Source organism: Pipistrellus hanaki (genome assembly GCF_964339955.1).
Source record: "Pipistrellus hanaki genome assembly, chromosome: X".
Lineage (NCBI taxonomy): Eukaryota > Metazoa > Chordata > Mammalia > Chiroptera > Vespertilionidae > Pipistrellus > Pipistrellus hanaki.
Window position 1 is genome coordinate 25,398,958 of NC_140524.1, and position 13,759 is coordinate 25,412,716.

The 13,759-nt window shown below is 38.4% G+C and overlaps 1 long non-coding RNA gene across 1 annotated transcript in view; it reads right to left on the minus strand.

Moving 5' to 3' along the window:
- Positions 1-490: 490 nt before the first annotated feature.
- LOC311615347 overlaps positions 491-13,759 on the minus strand; it is a 93,552-nt gene continuing 80,283 nt past the window's right edge. The window contains exon 3 of the long non-coding RNA XR_014793763.1: positions 491-964. This is a non-coding gene — a long non-coding RNA (uncharacterized lncRNA). The remainder of the gene's footprint in view (positions 965-13,759) is intronic.

Sequence of the window (13,759 nt, forward strand, 5' to 3'; positions counted from 1 at the left end):
AGGCTCCTTACACTATCTTCATATTTCTGGGTTCTTTTTTCCTTTTGTTTTTCTGATTGGGTATTTTTTGTTTCCTCATATTTCAGATATTTGGTTTGATACTTGGGGTCCTTTGATGTACAGTTAAATTTCTGTATATTCTTTATTTTAGACAGTGAATGCTTAATTTCTTACTGTCCTTTTCCATTTTTTTTTTCTTTCTTTTTTTTTTTTTTGTTATTCTCATTAAGGTCCTTGAAGGTCTGACTAAGCTCCTCTGAGGTCCCATTAAGTTTCTTGGTGGTTTTTAGAAGATTCTTTTTTTTTAAAATTCCTTTATTGATTAAGGTATCACATATTTGTCCTCATTCCCCCATTTCCATCCCAAATCCCTCTTCACACATGCCCCCACCCCCTGTTGTCTGTGACCACTGTTTAGGCTCATATGCATGCACACAGGTCCTTTGGTTGATCTCTCCCCCTTATCTCCACCCTCCGCTACATTCCCACTGAGATTTGACAGTCTGATAGATGCTTCCCTGTCTAAAGGTCTGTTTTTGTTCATCAGTTTATGTTGTTCATTATTTCCCCTAGATGAGTGAGATCATGTGATACTAGAAATACACTTATAAGAACCAAAACTGAGGAAAGCAATAATGGTTATGCTGAGAGGCAAATGAACCAATCTGTAGTGAGTTTCTTTCTGGGCCAACAGTTCTTTTGAGTCCCAATTTCAATGTCAAGCAGTTCCTTATGTGCACATGTCAGCAATGATATTTCAGTTCTGGATGGTGGTAATGCAGGTCTGACTCTCTCTGGTTTGGTCCTGGGCAACCTGCAGTGATCCACAGCTGCTGACTGCTAGTTTGGCAAGGCGTGGTCAGCATCTTCCATCTCTGGACTGTTTCTCTTCTGTCTCCATGGCTGGAGTAGTCCTGTCAATTCCTCTCTGTTGCAGGAATCCACATGATCTCAGAGATGTTTTCTGAAAATACACAAACATATTCTCAACCAAAAGTTAATAAAGGAATATTTTCTATAAATCTGACTTGCGATCTTTTTTCATTTTTTGACCAAACGATTTTCCTTTGGCTTGTTTTGACACCATATGTGTTTGTCATGGGTGTCTTGCTGTTAGCATTACAAATGAAAGTTAATTTCCTAAAGAAAAATTTTCTATATATAATTTACTTATAGGATATTTTTCCTTACATTATATTCTTCTACTATCCCACCTTTTTTATTTAAATATTAGGAGGCTTTTGGAAATTTTATAATGTAGTCTTGATAGCTTTTAAATTTTAATTTTTTGCACTAAAATATGACTGGCTTATTGCACAATTTTACCATGAACTGAGCTACCAATAAAAATTTTAGTTAACACTTTAAGAACAGCTTTGTGTCCAGTACAATAAATTCTTTCAAGGATATTCACTTATTTCAATTAGCCAATTTAAATTAATCTGAAAACTTGACTACTATTTTACTGTCAAATTTAATACTCTAACAACCATCTTACTTTACCCTGTAAATATTAGAGGAAAGGATTATTTGCCTTCCTGAGTAGGCCCTGAGCATTCCTGGTGCTAGGCTGGATTTAGATATCAAAAACCCACTTCCCCGCATGATGGGTACAAGACAACTCAAATAAGTCTTGTACAGTGAGAGGGCAGCTGCTGTTGGCCAAGTATCTGTCTGTTACCTAGGTCCTGATTTTAGCTGGGCATGGGAAGTAAAGCAGCCATGGGGGCAGGAGACCTCTCTCAGAAGGGGTGAGGGTTCTGGCCCCTACAAAGTTGCAGGCTGAGGGTCTGTGCCCCACCTCTGTTGACCCCCAAGTTCTCTCCTGAGGCCCCTCTATGACTGTGCCTGTCTTAGGTTGTTCCTTCCTGAGGAATCTTACCCATCTCTGGCTAACCAGTCATCCTCCAGGGCCAACTAGGGTAATGTGAGGTTCAGTTCTGTCTCCTTGGTATCCAATGCCCCCATGGCTTCTATGCCCAGCACCTACCTTGGGGTCCCCTTGCCTGCTGGCAGGGCCCTGGGACTTATCACATATCTTGGGGAACCCAGGTTTCTTCTTCAGGGAGGGCCCAGCTCACCCTACTGGGCAAGAGAAAGATCCATGGTACCAGCCACCATGGGGCTTCAACCTCGGCATGAACAGAAAGCTCAGGCAACAGCTGTGGGCAATTGGATTGTGAGAAAAGGGTCCCTCTTGGCCAAAAGTGTAAGAGAGGCCAATATAGAATGCTCAAGTGCCTTCCCAGGGGCCCTCTACACAGTGGAAGGTATTAAATCCTTTCATGTCCTTTTTAAATTGCTGTCAGACATTCAAATAATTAGTTTGTAAGTTTGTTTGGGATAATTGTATATTATGCTGTTGTAATTCTAAATATCAAGACATGTATTACCTTTGTCTCTAAGTGCCAAAAAAAAAAAATGATTTTTAGAAGATTCTTGAGTAACCTTAAAAACGTGGTTTTGAATTCTATGTCCACTAGTTTGCTTTCCTCCATTTTCATTTGTGACATGTTTCTTTGTCTCTGCATTTTATTGCTTTCCTGTGTTGATGGATTGGTTTTCTGTGGTAGGTTACCTTTAGGGCTCAGTGGTTCAGCCTCTCCTATCACCTGTGGTGGACACACTTGGTGAACTCCTTTGTGGGCTAAGTGCAAAGTCTTGGTGTAATTAAGACTTGATTGCTATTGGTACATTAAGAGGAATTGACCTCCAGGCCAATTGATTGTGAGGACCTGCTGTGTCTATGATGGAAGAACGGCTGTGCTGAAGACATGCTTATGGGGCAGGACTTGTTTCAGTGGGGCTTTGGTGCTCACTGAGTCTGCCTCTTGAATGTGTCACTTATGGATGTAAGCAGTTGAAATCTGGTGTCGTCTCACACTGACCACGAGGTACACTGGTTTCTGGATCTCCAATTGGGTGCAGGTCAGCTACTGTCTGAGGCCACCCAGCAGGAGCTACAGTGAGAGCTATAGTTTTCTCCTCTTTGATTGGGGTTTGGAGGTTTTGGAGCTGTCTGACCAGAGATGCAGTTTGTTAGGTTAAGCTGCGATAAGGCAGGCCATTTATATGCAAAAGCCACTTCACAGAGCTTGGATAGGATTGTAGATTGTGCAGGGCATCGTCTTAGAGTCACTAGGCTAGGGCGGGGCAAACAACAATGGCTGCCAGTCAGCCATCTCTGTGTTTCTGAGTTTCCCTGTCCTGGCATCTTGCGCCCTAGCACAGTCAACAATGATTGCTGCATGCATCTCTGCAAGAAAGCCACCCTCACTTTCTGACCTGATGGCAGACAGTCCAGCTTCTCCCCGTAGGAGTTTGGGTCCCCAGCATCTTCCCAGAAACTGGAGTTCAGATTAATCAGGAGCTTGTCTCCCTTTGGGTTCAAAAAAGCAGTGCAGCCAGTCACCCACCCCAGCCTGATTCATGCACCTGTATACCTCAGCTTTTCAGTGCTTGTGCATGTCTCAATGCTCTTTTCTCTTTCCTTCTATTTGTAGAACTTTCAGACAGCTTTCCAGTGGTTCTGGGTGATAGATGTTTTGTCTTTTAGTTGTAGTTTTGAAATTGTTGTGTGATGCAGCAGTTTAACTGTTTACCTATGCCGCCATCTTGTTTCCCCTTCACTTTCTTACTATGTCAATTTTCCTTCTTTGTCACAAGATAGTCTAGAGTGGTCATCATCATTTTGTTATCACACAGGTCATTGCACAGAATTCTTACCATGATTACATATGCTAACTGGAGCTGATGAACAGAAAATAAAAGGCACTCTTAATACCTTACTAAGATGCATGCACACCAGAGCACGAGAGACAAACCCCATAAAACGTAGGCACCTGTCTCATTAGTTAAGATATTGTCGGTCCATTGACCTGAAATAAGAACGCTGTACCGGTTTCTCTGGATTTTTTAGAGAGCAGAAACTACACTCAGGTGTGCTGCTCCAACCCATTTACCAGCAAGTCTATAATATTGTTATTTTTAGTTAGGCCAAAAGAAAGAGAAGTTATGCAGCATAGCCAGACTGTAATAAAAACTGGCCTACTATTTGGTTGTTATGCTTCAGCAAACCTAAAAGTATTAGAATTGTCCAAGTGTCTGTGGTCAACAGAATTGCTCAGTACAGCCTGGAGTAAACCCTAATTGGAGAATTACTGCACAGACCCCTAGAGTTTTTGAGTAACACATGCCTTTGTCAGCAGCTCTCTATTAGAAAAACTTGCTACTGTGACCTAGTAGAGATTAAACGTTGGATTATGAAATACTAGATAACTATTTAACCTGGATTTCCCATCATGAAGTTTGTGTTGTTAAACCACCAAATCATAAAATTTCATGTATATATAGCATTATTCCATTGTAAAATGAAAATTGTATATAAGAACAAAGCTGAATAAGTATAGAAGACATTAGTAAACTACATGAGCAGATGGCTCAAACTTCCCTGATACATGCTTCACTGCTTTTCCTTCAGCCTTCATAAAGTTTCCTATGACCAATTAACAGGGAAAGAAAAGAATAGAATTGGTTTACATACAGATCTGCATGATTTGCTGTAACCAGCCAGAAGTGGGTGGATGATCCATTGCCTCATCTGTCAGGGTTAGCAATGAAATAACACTGCTATTCAGAACTCAAAGTGGTTGCTTGAAGAATAAATGGCCTAGAATATGGATCTATTCATGGACAGTAGTTAATAGCTTGACCAACTGGCTAAAGGCTTGAAAAGAGCAATATTAGAAGATTGATACCTAAAAAGTATGGAGAATAAATATATATGTATATGGACCTCTTATATTGGGCATATAGTATAAGGTATTTATGTCCTATTTAAATACCCACCAGAATATATCCACTTTAGAGAAGGCTTTCAATACTCAAGTAAAGTGTAGATTGCAAAATTAACACAAATTATTCCCATTCCTAATGACATGTATCTTGGCAATGTACTTTGTGCCATTCTCTCAAGAAGTTCAAACTTGTCAAAAAGTTTAGCCTATTAATTCACTTCTTGAAATGATTGTGGACCATATGACTTGCTTTGGTTAGTGGTGCTTTAACAAATGTGATTCATTCAAAGTGTTTATTAATTATTGCTTTCTCTCTCTTGCTGAGTTTGAAACCTTGAGACTATCTTCATATGAATGAGTCTGAAATTACTTAATGATGAGGCCAAGTAGAGAACTAAGATGCTTTAGTCAATAGCCTGCCAATCACTAGGTATGTGAATGAGGCCTTCAAATATTTTTCAGCTCCATTGCCAACTGACCTCAGAAAGCATCTTAGATAATCCAAACCAGAAAAATCGCTCAATCAGCCAACAAGCTCATGAAAAATAAATACCTATTTCTTAACCCAGAAGAGAAACTATTTTGTCCAACTCTGTAATTTTTTAAAAATTGGATAATTTAAAAATTATATTTAACTTAATTGACTACAGTAGAGACAGAAAGTCTAGTAGACCAATAGCAAAATAAAATAAATAAATTTAGATAAGGATCTCCTTCTCTCCAATAAATTATATCAGATTTAGAAAGCTTCATGGTAGAATTCTACAAAACCCTCAAAAATAACATTACTTTGCCCTTGCTGGTTTGGCTCAGTGGATAGAGCATTGGCCTGCAGCCTGAAGGGTCCCTGGTTTGATTCAGGTCAAGGGCAAATGCCTGGGTTGCAGGCTCCATCCCCAGTGGTGGTCGTGCAAGAGGCAATCAGTCAATGATTCTCTCTCATCATTGATGTTTTTCTCTCTCCCTCTCCCTTCCTATCTGAAATCAATAAAAAACATATTTAAAAAATAAAATAACATTACCTCAATATTAATTAAATAACTTCAGAGCATAGAATGCCTTCAGATTCATTTTAAAATTATTTCATCCAGAAAATTTGCAAAATAGTACAAAAATAGTATACCCTTCCACAGACTTTCCAATTTATTGTCCAGAATTGTGTGCAGCATTTGTTTGTGATGTCTCTTTACCCTTATTTAATCTGAAACACTTCTTTATTTTTTATAAGTTTTAAATTTTTTAAGAATACAGATCAGTTATTTCTGAGAATGTTCTCTAAATTTGGGGTCATGTGATGTTTCATGATTACATTCAGGTTATTCTATTCTTTGTTTTGATCAGGGGTGCCACAGAAGTTATTTTGTTTCTCTCTCATTGCACAGTATCAGGAGGGACACAGTACTATTTTATTCCAGTATTATGTTAACATTGGACATATTCTTTTAGTAATGTATGTCATGTTTCTCCACTGTGAAGTTACTATTTTACTCTTTGTAGATGACACATATTTCATAGGAAGATAATACAGGAATGTGTAAATATATTGTTTCTAGAAAAATAATAATTTTAACGCAACAATCCCATTTTATAAAGCATGATGGCTATTTAAAAATCTTTTAAAACTAATTTTGGACCTATAAAAAGTTGGAATCATACTACAAATAATTTCTTTATGCTTATCAGCAATACTAAAAGGTTATTTGATTACATTTGTTTTATTATTCTATCTCTGTATGTATGTATGTATGTATGTGTATATTATTTTTTTCTGAATCATTAAAAAGTAAGTTGCAGACATAATACTTAAGCTTATAGTTCTTTTTAAATTTTATTTTTCAATTACAGTTGACATTAAACACCATTTTACATTAATTTAAGGTGTACAACACAATCCAGACAACTATACAATCTATAAAATGATCCACCTGTCAACTCAAGCACCCACATGGCACCATACCTGATCATCACAATACACCATTGACTACATTCCCTTTGCTGCACTTTACATTTCTGTGACCATTTTGTAACTACTAAGTTGTACTTTTTAGTCGTTTAACATTTTCCACTGAGCCCCCGAACTTCCAAATTGGTGGTTGCCAGTTTATATTTCTTAAAAGAAAGATCACCCATTCTCTTTAAAAACCATAGCACAATTACAAAAATACAAGAAATTGACATAGTACTATTAGCTCATCTAAAGACCTTATTTACATCTTACCAATTATCTCAATAATGTTCTTTATCAGAAAATAAAATTTTGGATCATGAGTTGCATTCCATTGGTATGTTTTTTTTTTTGTTGTTGTTGATTTTTTTAACTTGGTCTCCTTAGCAATTCATCAATTTTTCTTTGTCTTTCATAGCCTTAAAATTTTGGAGAAGTAGTATAGGTTTTTTTATCTTCTTGGTTAAATTGATTCCTAGTTACCTTATTTTTGTTGTTGTTGTTGCAATAGTAACTGGAATTGTTTTCTTAGTTTCCCTTTCTGATAGTTCATTGTTGGTATGCAAAAATGCCCTGATTTCTGAGTATTAATTTTGTATTCTGCTACTTTGCTGAATTCATATATTAAATCTGGTAGGTTTTTTTGGTGGAGTTTTTAAGGTTTTCTATGTCCAATATCATGTCATCTGCAAATAATAACAGTTTTACTTCCTCCTATCTAATTTGAATGCCTTTTATTTCTTTTTCTCATCTCTTCACTATGGATAGGACTTCCAATACTCTGTTGTATAAGAATGGTGAAAGCAGACATCCCTGTTTTTGAAAAAAAATATTTTATTGATTTTTCACAGAGAGGAAAGGAGATGGATAGAGAGTTAGAAATATTGATGAGAGAGAAACATTGATCAGCTGACTCCTGCACACTCCCTACTGGGTATGTGCCTGCAACCAAGGTATATGCCTTTGACAGGAATTGAACCTGATGCCTTCAAATATTATTGAGTCCACAGGCCAATGTTCTATCTACTGAGACAAATCAGTTAGGGCACACGCATCCCTGACTTGATCTTGATCTTAAAGAAAACACTTTTAGTTTTTGCCCATTGAGTATCATGTTTGCTTCAGGTTTTTCATATATAGCCTTTATTATGTTGAGGTATGATCACTCTATTCCCACTTTGCTGAGACTTTTTATCATAAACTAGAGGCCCGGTGCATGAAATTAGTGCACGGAGGGGGGGGTGTCCCTCAGTGCAGCCTGCACCCTCTCCAATCTGGGACCCCTCAAGGGATGTCCGACTGCCCATTTAGGCCTGATCTCACAATCCAGGACTGCTGGCTCCCAACCACTCACCTGCCTGCCTGCCTGATTGTCCCTAACCGCTTCTGCCTGCCAACCTGATCACCTCCTAACCATTCCCTTGCCAACCTGATCAGCTCCTAATTGTTTCCCTGTCGGCCTGGTCACTCCTAGCTGCCCTCTCCTGCAGGCCTGGTCACTCCTAACTCCTCCCCTACTGACCTGGTCACCCCCAACTGACCTCCTCTGCAGGCCTGGTCCCCCCAACTGCCCTCCCCTTCAGGCCTTGTTCTTCCCAACTGCACTCCCCTGAAGACCTGTTTGCCCCTAACTGCCCTCCCCTGCTGGCCCAGTCACCCCTAACTGCCCTCTCCTGCTCGCCTGGTCACCCTTAAGTGCCCTCCCCTGCAGGCTTGGGTCCCCCCCAACTGTCCTTTTTTTCAGGCCTGATTGCCCCCAACTGCCCTCCTCTGCCAGCCTGGTCACCCCTAACTGCCCTCCCTTGCAGGCCTGATTCCTCCCAACTTCTTTCTGCTGCTGGCTAGCTTGTGTCCACATGGGGCTGCCATCTTGTGTGTTGGAATGACAGTCCATTTGCATGTTACCTGTTTATTATATAGTATGTGTGCTGGATTTTATCAAATGCTTTTTCTGTTTCTATGGATGTGATCATGTGATCTTTATCTTTCATTTTGTTTATATATTATATCACATATATTGATTTGTGAATATTATACTAGCCTTGCATCCCTGGAATAATCCCACTTTATCATGGTATAGATCTTTTCTGTATGTTGCTGGATCTAATTTGCTAATATTTTGTTGAGGATTTTAGCATCTATGTTCATCAAGGACAATGGCCTGCATTTTGCTTTCTTTATAATATCTTTATCTGGTTTTGGGGTTAGGATAATGCTGACTTCATAGAAAGAGCTTGGAAGCCTTCCTTTCTCTTGAATTTTTTTTGGAATAGTCTGAGAAGGATTGGTTTTAGTTCTTTTTTAATGTTCAGTAATACTCCCTGTGAAGCCATCCAGTCCAGGACCTTTGTTTGCTTGGTGTGTGTTTTTATTATTATTATTATTATTGCTTCAATTTTATAAGTTATAATCAGTCTATTCAGGCTTTCTGCTTCCTCTTGATTCAGTTTTGGCAGATCTTATGTTTCTAGGAATTTGTACATTTTGCCCAGACTGTCCAATTTATTTTTGCCTTATTTACCTTGCCTTTGGGGTCAAATTCATAAAATCTTCGCTAAAACCAAGGTCCATGAGTTTAGTACCTCTGTTTTCTTATATGAAATTTATTGTTTCATATCTTATATTTAGGTCTTTGATCCATTAATAATTAATTTTTGTACATAGGGACAAACTTTGGTTTCATTATTTTGCATGTGGCTTTCCAATTTTCCCTGCACCATTTATTGAAGATGTTTTCTTTTCTCCAATGTGTGTTTTTTGAATTCTTGCCAAAAATTACTTGCCCATTATACATCTGATGTTTTTTTTTGTTTGTTTGTTTGGTTTTTTTTTGACTTTCAATTCTGTCTCATTGGTCTATGTGTCCATTTTTCTGCCAATAACATGCTGTTTTGATTATCATTCTGTAGTATACTGGTAATTTGACATCAAGTAGTGTAATACCTCTGGCTTTGTTATTTTTTCTCAGAATTCTTTGGCTATTGGAGGTCTTCTGTGGTTCCATACTAGTCTGATGATAGGTTTTTTTTTCCATTTATTTAAAAAATGACATTAGTATTTTTATGTAGATTACATTAAATCAGTATATTACTTTGGGTGATATGGACACTTTAATTATTTTGATTCTTCTTATCCATGAATACAGAATATCTTTCCATTTCATTGTGTCTCTTTAAATATCTTGTAATAATGCTTTGTAGTTTTCAGTGTACATATCCTTCACATCCTTTAAGTTTATTACCAGGTATTTTATTATTTTAGTTGCAATTGCAAAAGAAATTAGTTTTTTAACTTTTTTTCTGAAATTTAATTGTTAGTATATAGAAATTCAGTGGTTTTTTTGTACATTTATTTTATATCATGTAATTTTATTATATTTATTTATTGTTTCTAATAGTGTTCTGGTGGAGTATTTAGGGTTTTCTATGTATAGAATCATGTCATCAGCAAAAAGTGATACTTTTATTACATAACCAATTTGGATGCCTTTTATTTCTTTATCTTGCCTGATTGCTCCGGCTAGGACTTTCAGAAGTACATTGAATAAAAGTGGTGAGAGTGGTAAATGCAAAAAAATAAAATGAAAATAGACCACAAAGTTACACCAAACTTACACAGGAATAAACTCAAAATGGATAAAAAACCTTAAATATAAGTAAAAAATCCTAGAAGAAAACATAGGCATCAAAATCTCAGACATTGCCGAAACCGGTTTGGCTCAGTGGTAGAGCGTCGGTCTGCGCACTGAAGGGTCCCAGGTTCAATTCCGGTCAAGGGCATGTACATTGGTTGTGGGCACATCCCCGGTAGGGGGTGTGCAGGAGGCAGCTGGTCGATGTTTCTCTCTCATCGATGTTTCTAGCTCTCTATCTCTCTTCCTTCCTCCTCTTTGTAAAATATCAATAAAATATATATTTTTAAAAAAATCTCAGACATGTCACCTAGCAGAATTTTCACCAATACATCTCATAGGGAAGATAAACAAAGGGAAAAATAAACAAATGTGACTACATCAAATTCAAAAGCTTCTGCACAGCAAAAGAAACCATCATCAAAATGAAACTATAACCCACTCTATGGGAAAACACATTTTCCAATGATACCTCTGATAGGGGGTTAATTTCCAAAATATATAAAGAAATTATACTACTTAACAAAAGGCAGACGGACAATCCAATTAAAAATGGGCAAAGGGCATGAATAGACACTTCTCCAAAGAGGACATACAGATGGCCAAGAGACATATGAAAAATGCTAATTGTCACTAATCATCACACCTGCCAGAATGGCTACCATCAACAAATCAACAAAAAGCAAGCACTGGTGAGAATATGAAGAAAAAGGAACCTTAGTATACTGCTGGTGGGAATGCAGATTGGTGCAGCCACTATGAAAGTCAGTATGGTGTTTTCTTAAAAAATTAAACATGGAACTGTTGTCTGACCCAGTGATTCCATTTCTGGGAATATATCCTAAGGATTCTGATACTCCAATCAGAAAGAATATATTCATCCCTATATTCAAAGCAACATTATTGACAATAGCTAAGATCTGGAAACAGCCTAAATGCTCCTTAGTACATCAGTGGATAAAAGAGCTGTGGCACATTTATACAATGGAATACTATGCAGCTATAAAGAAGAAGGACCTCTAACCTTTTGTGACAGCATGGGTGGACCTGGAGATTATTATGCTAAGTGAAATAAGCCAGTCAAAGAAAGAAAAATATCACATGATCTCATTCATATGTGGAATCTAATGAACAAAATATACTAAGTGGCCAGATTATTAAAATCTCTGAACAAATAATAATCTGGCTACTCAGCATATATCCTATATAATAATAGGCTAATATGTAAATTGCCCCCTCGACCAGGAGTTCAACCAGCAGGCAGACTGGCCAACCACCCATGTCCCCTCCCCCTGGCCAGAATGGCTGGACCCCAGCCATGCACGAATTCATGCACTGGGCCTCTAATATATATATACCGAATGGCCAGATTATTATGAACACCTGATGTTTGTAGGTAAATTAGCTTGGGATATGGAAGCTGTAGGTCTGTTCAAATGCCTTTTCTGTCTGCAGTTACCAAGATAAAAATGTCTCCAATTCACACAGAAACACAAGGATTGGGCAGTTGAGCATTGCAAAAAAAGCCATGTGGTCTAATTAATCACATTTCCAGTTGCATCATGCGGATGGAAGAGTGAGAATTTCATGGAAACAGCATGAAAGTATGCACCCCACATCATGAGTACAACCCTTCAAGTTGGTGGGGGAAGTGTTATGGTTTGGGGCATGTTTTTCTGGCATGATTTGGGCCCTTTAATTCATGTGGGACAACGTCTGAATAGCACAACATACCTAAGGATTCTTGCTGATCAAGTTCATCCTATCATGTTGATGGCGTATCCCAATGGAGATGGCTTCTTCCAAAAAGACAATGAGCCATGCCATGGTGCTTGTATTGTGCAGGAGTGGTTTCAGGAACATGAGGGAGACTTTACCTTGCTTAGGTGGCCCCCACAATCACCAGATCTCACTCCAATTGAGCATTTGTGGAATGAAGTTAAAAGAGCTATCAGGCAACTGGTTTCACAACCATCAAATCTCACAGAACTGAACAGTGTTATTCATTAGGCACTGTGTCAGATTCCTTGCATCCCATTCAACATCTCTTGGAGTCAATGCCGAGAAGAATTACAGCAATATGCGGCTCAACGAAGTACTGATCGGGTGGTCATAATAATCTGGCCACTCAGTGTATATCTTTTATAAAATATATTTTTATTGATTTCAGAGAGGAAGGGAGAGGAAGAGAGAGATAGAAACACTAATGATTATAGAATCATTGATAGGCTGCCTCCTGCATGCCCCCTACCAAGCCCTCAACCTAGGCATATGCCCTGACCCGGTTCATAGGTTGATGCGCAAGCACTGAGAACACTGGCCAGGTTGACACTATCTTTTTTTTTTTAATATAAATTATTTTTTTCTTTATTGATTAAGGTGTTACATATGTGCCTTATCCCTTCATTGCTCTCCCCAACCACCCCCCTACTCCTGCCCCACCCCCCTGGTGTCTGTGTCCATTGGTCAGGCTTATATGCATGCATAAAAGTCCTTTGGTTGATTTCTCCCCCTTACCCCCACCCTCCCCTACCTTCCCTCTGAGGATTGATGGTCTGATAGATGCTTCTCTGTCTCTGGATCTGTCTTTGTTCATCAGTTTATGTTGTTAATTATATTCCACAAATGAGTGAGATCATGTGACATTTTTCTTTCATTGCCTGGCTTATTTCAGCTAGCAATAATGCTCTCCAGTTCCATCCATACTGCTGCAAATGATAAGAATTTCTTCTTTTTTACTACAGCATAGTATTCCATTGTGTAGATGTACCACAGTTTTTATTTTATTTTATTTTTATTTTATTGTTTAAGGCATTACAAATAGTTGTACACATGTCTCCTTTTCCCCCCCATTGACCTCCCCCAGGTCTCCCCTAACCCCAGCACTTGCCCTCATAGCCCACTCCCCAGTGTCTTGCGTTCATTTGTTGTGCTTATATGTATGCCTACAAGTCCTTTGGTTGATCTCTTACCTCCTTCTCCCCTCCGCTGCCTTCTTGGTGTAGTTTGAGTCTGCTCCATGTTTCTTTACCTCTGTTTCTATTTTTGTTCAACAGTTTATAATCTTTATATTCCACAAATGAGTGAGGTTACGTGGTATTTATCTTTCACTGACTGGCTTATTTCACTTAACATAATGCTCTTCACTTGTAGGAAGAGGTTATAGGGTTAAGCCTCGGACTGACCTGCTGGCAAAGTCACAAACAAGTCCGAGCTTGGAGGGCACAGTTCTCTAATCATAGTTAAGCTTGAGCTTGTATCTGCTACCTAGATCTTTCCTGAGTATCTAGTTGGCTGTGGGAGGGGCAGCAAGTGCTGCCAAAACAAGTGAAACTTACAACAACATTGTAGATTACCTTGTTTGTCCCTGATTATAAATAAAGCCTC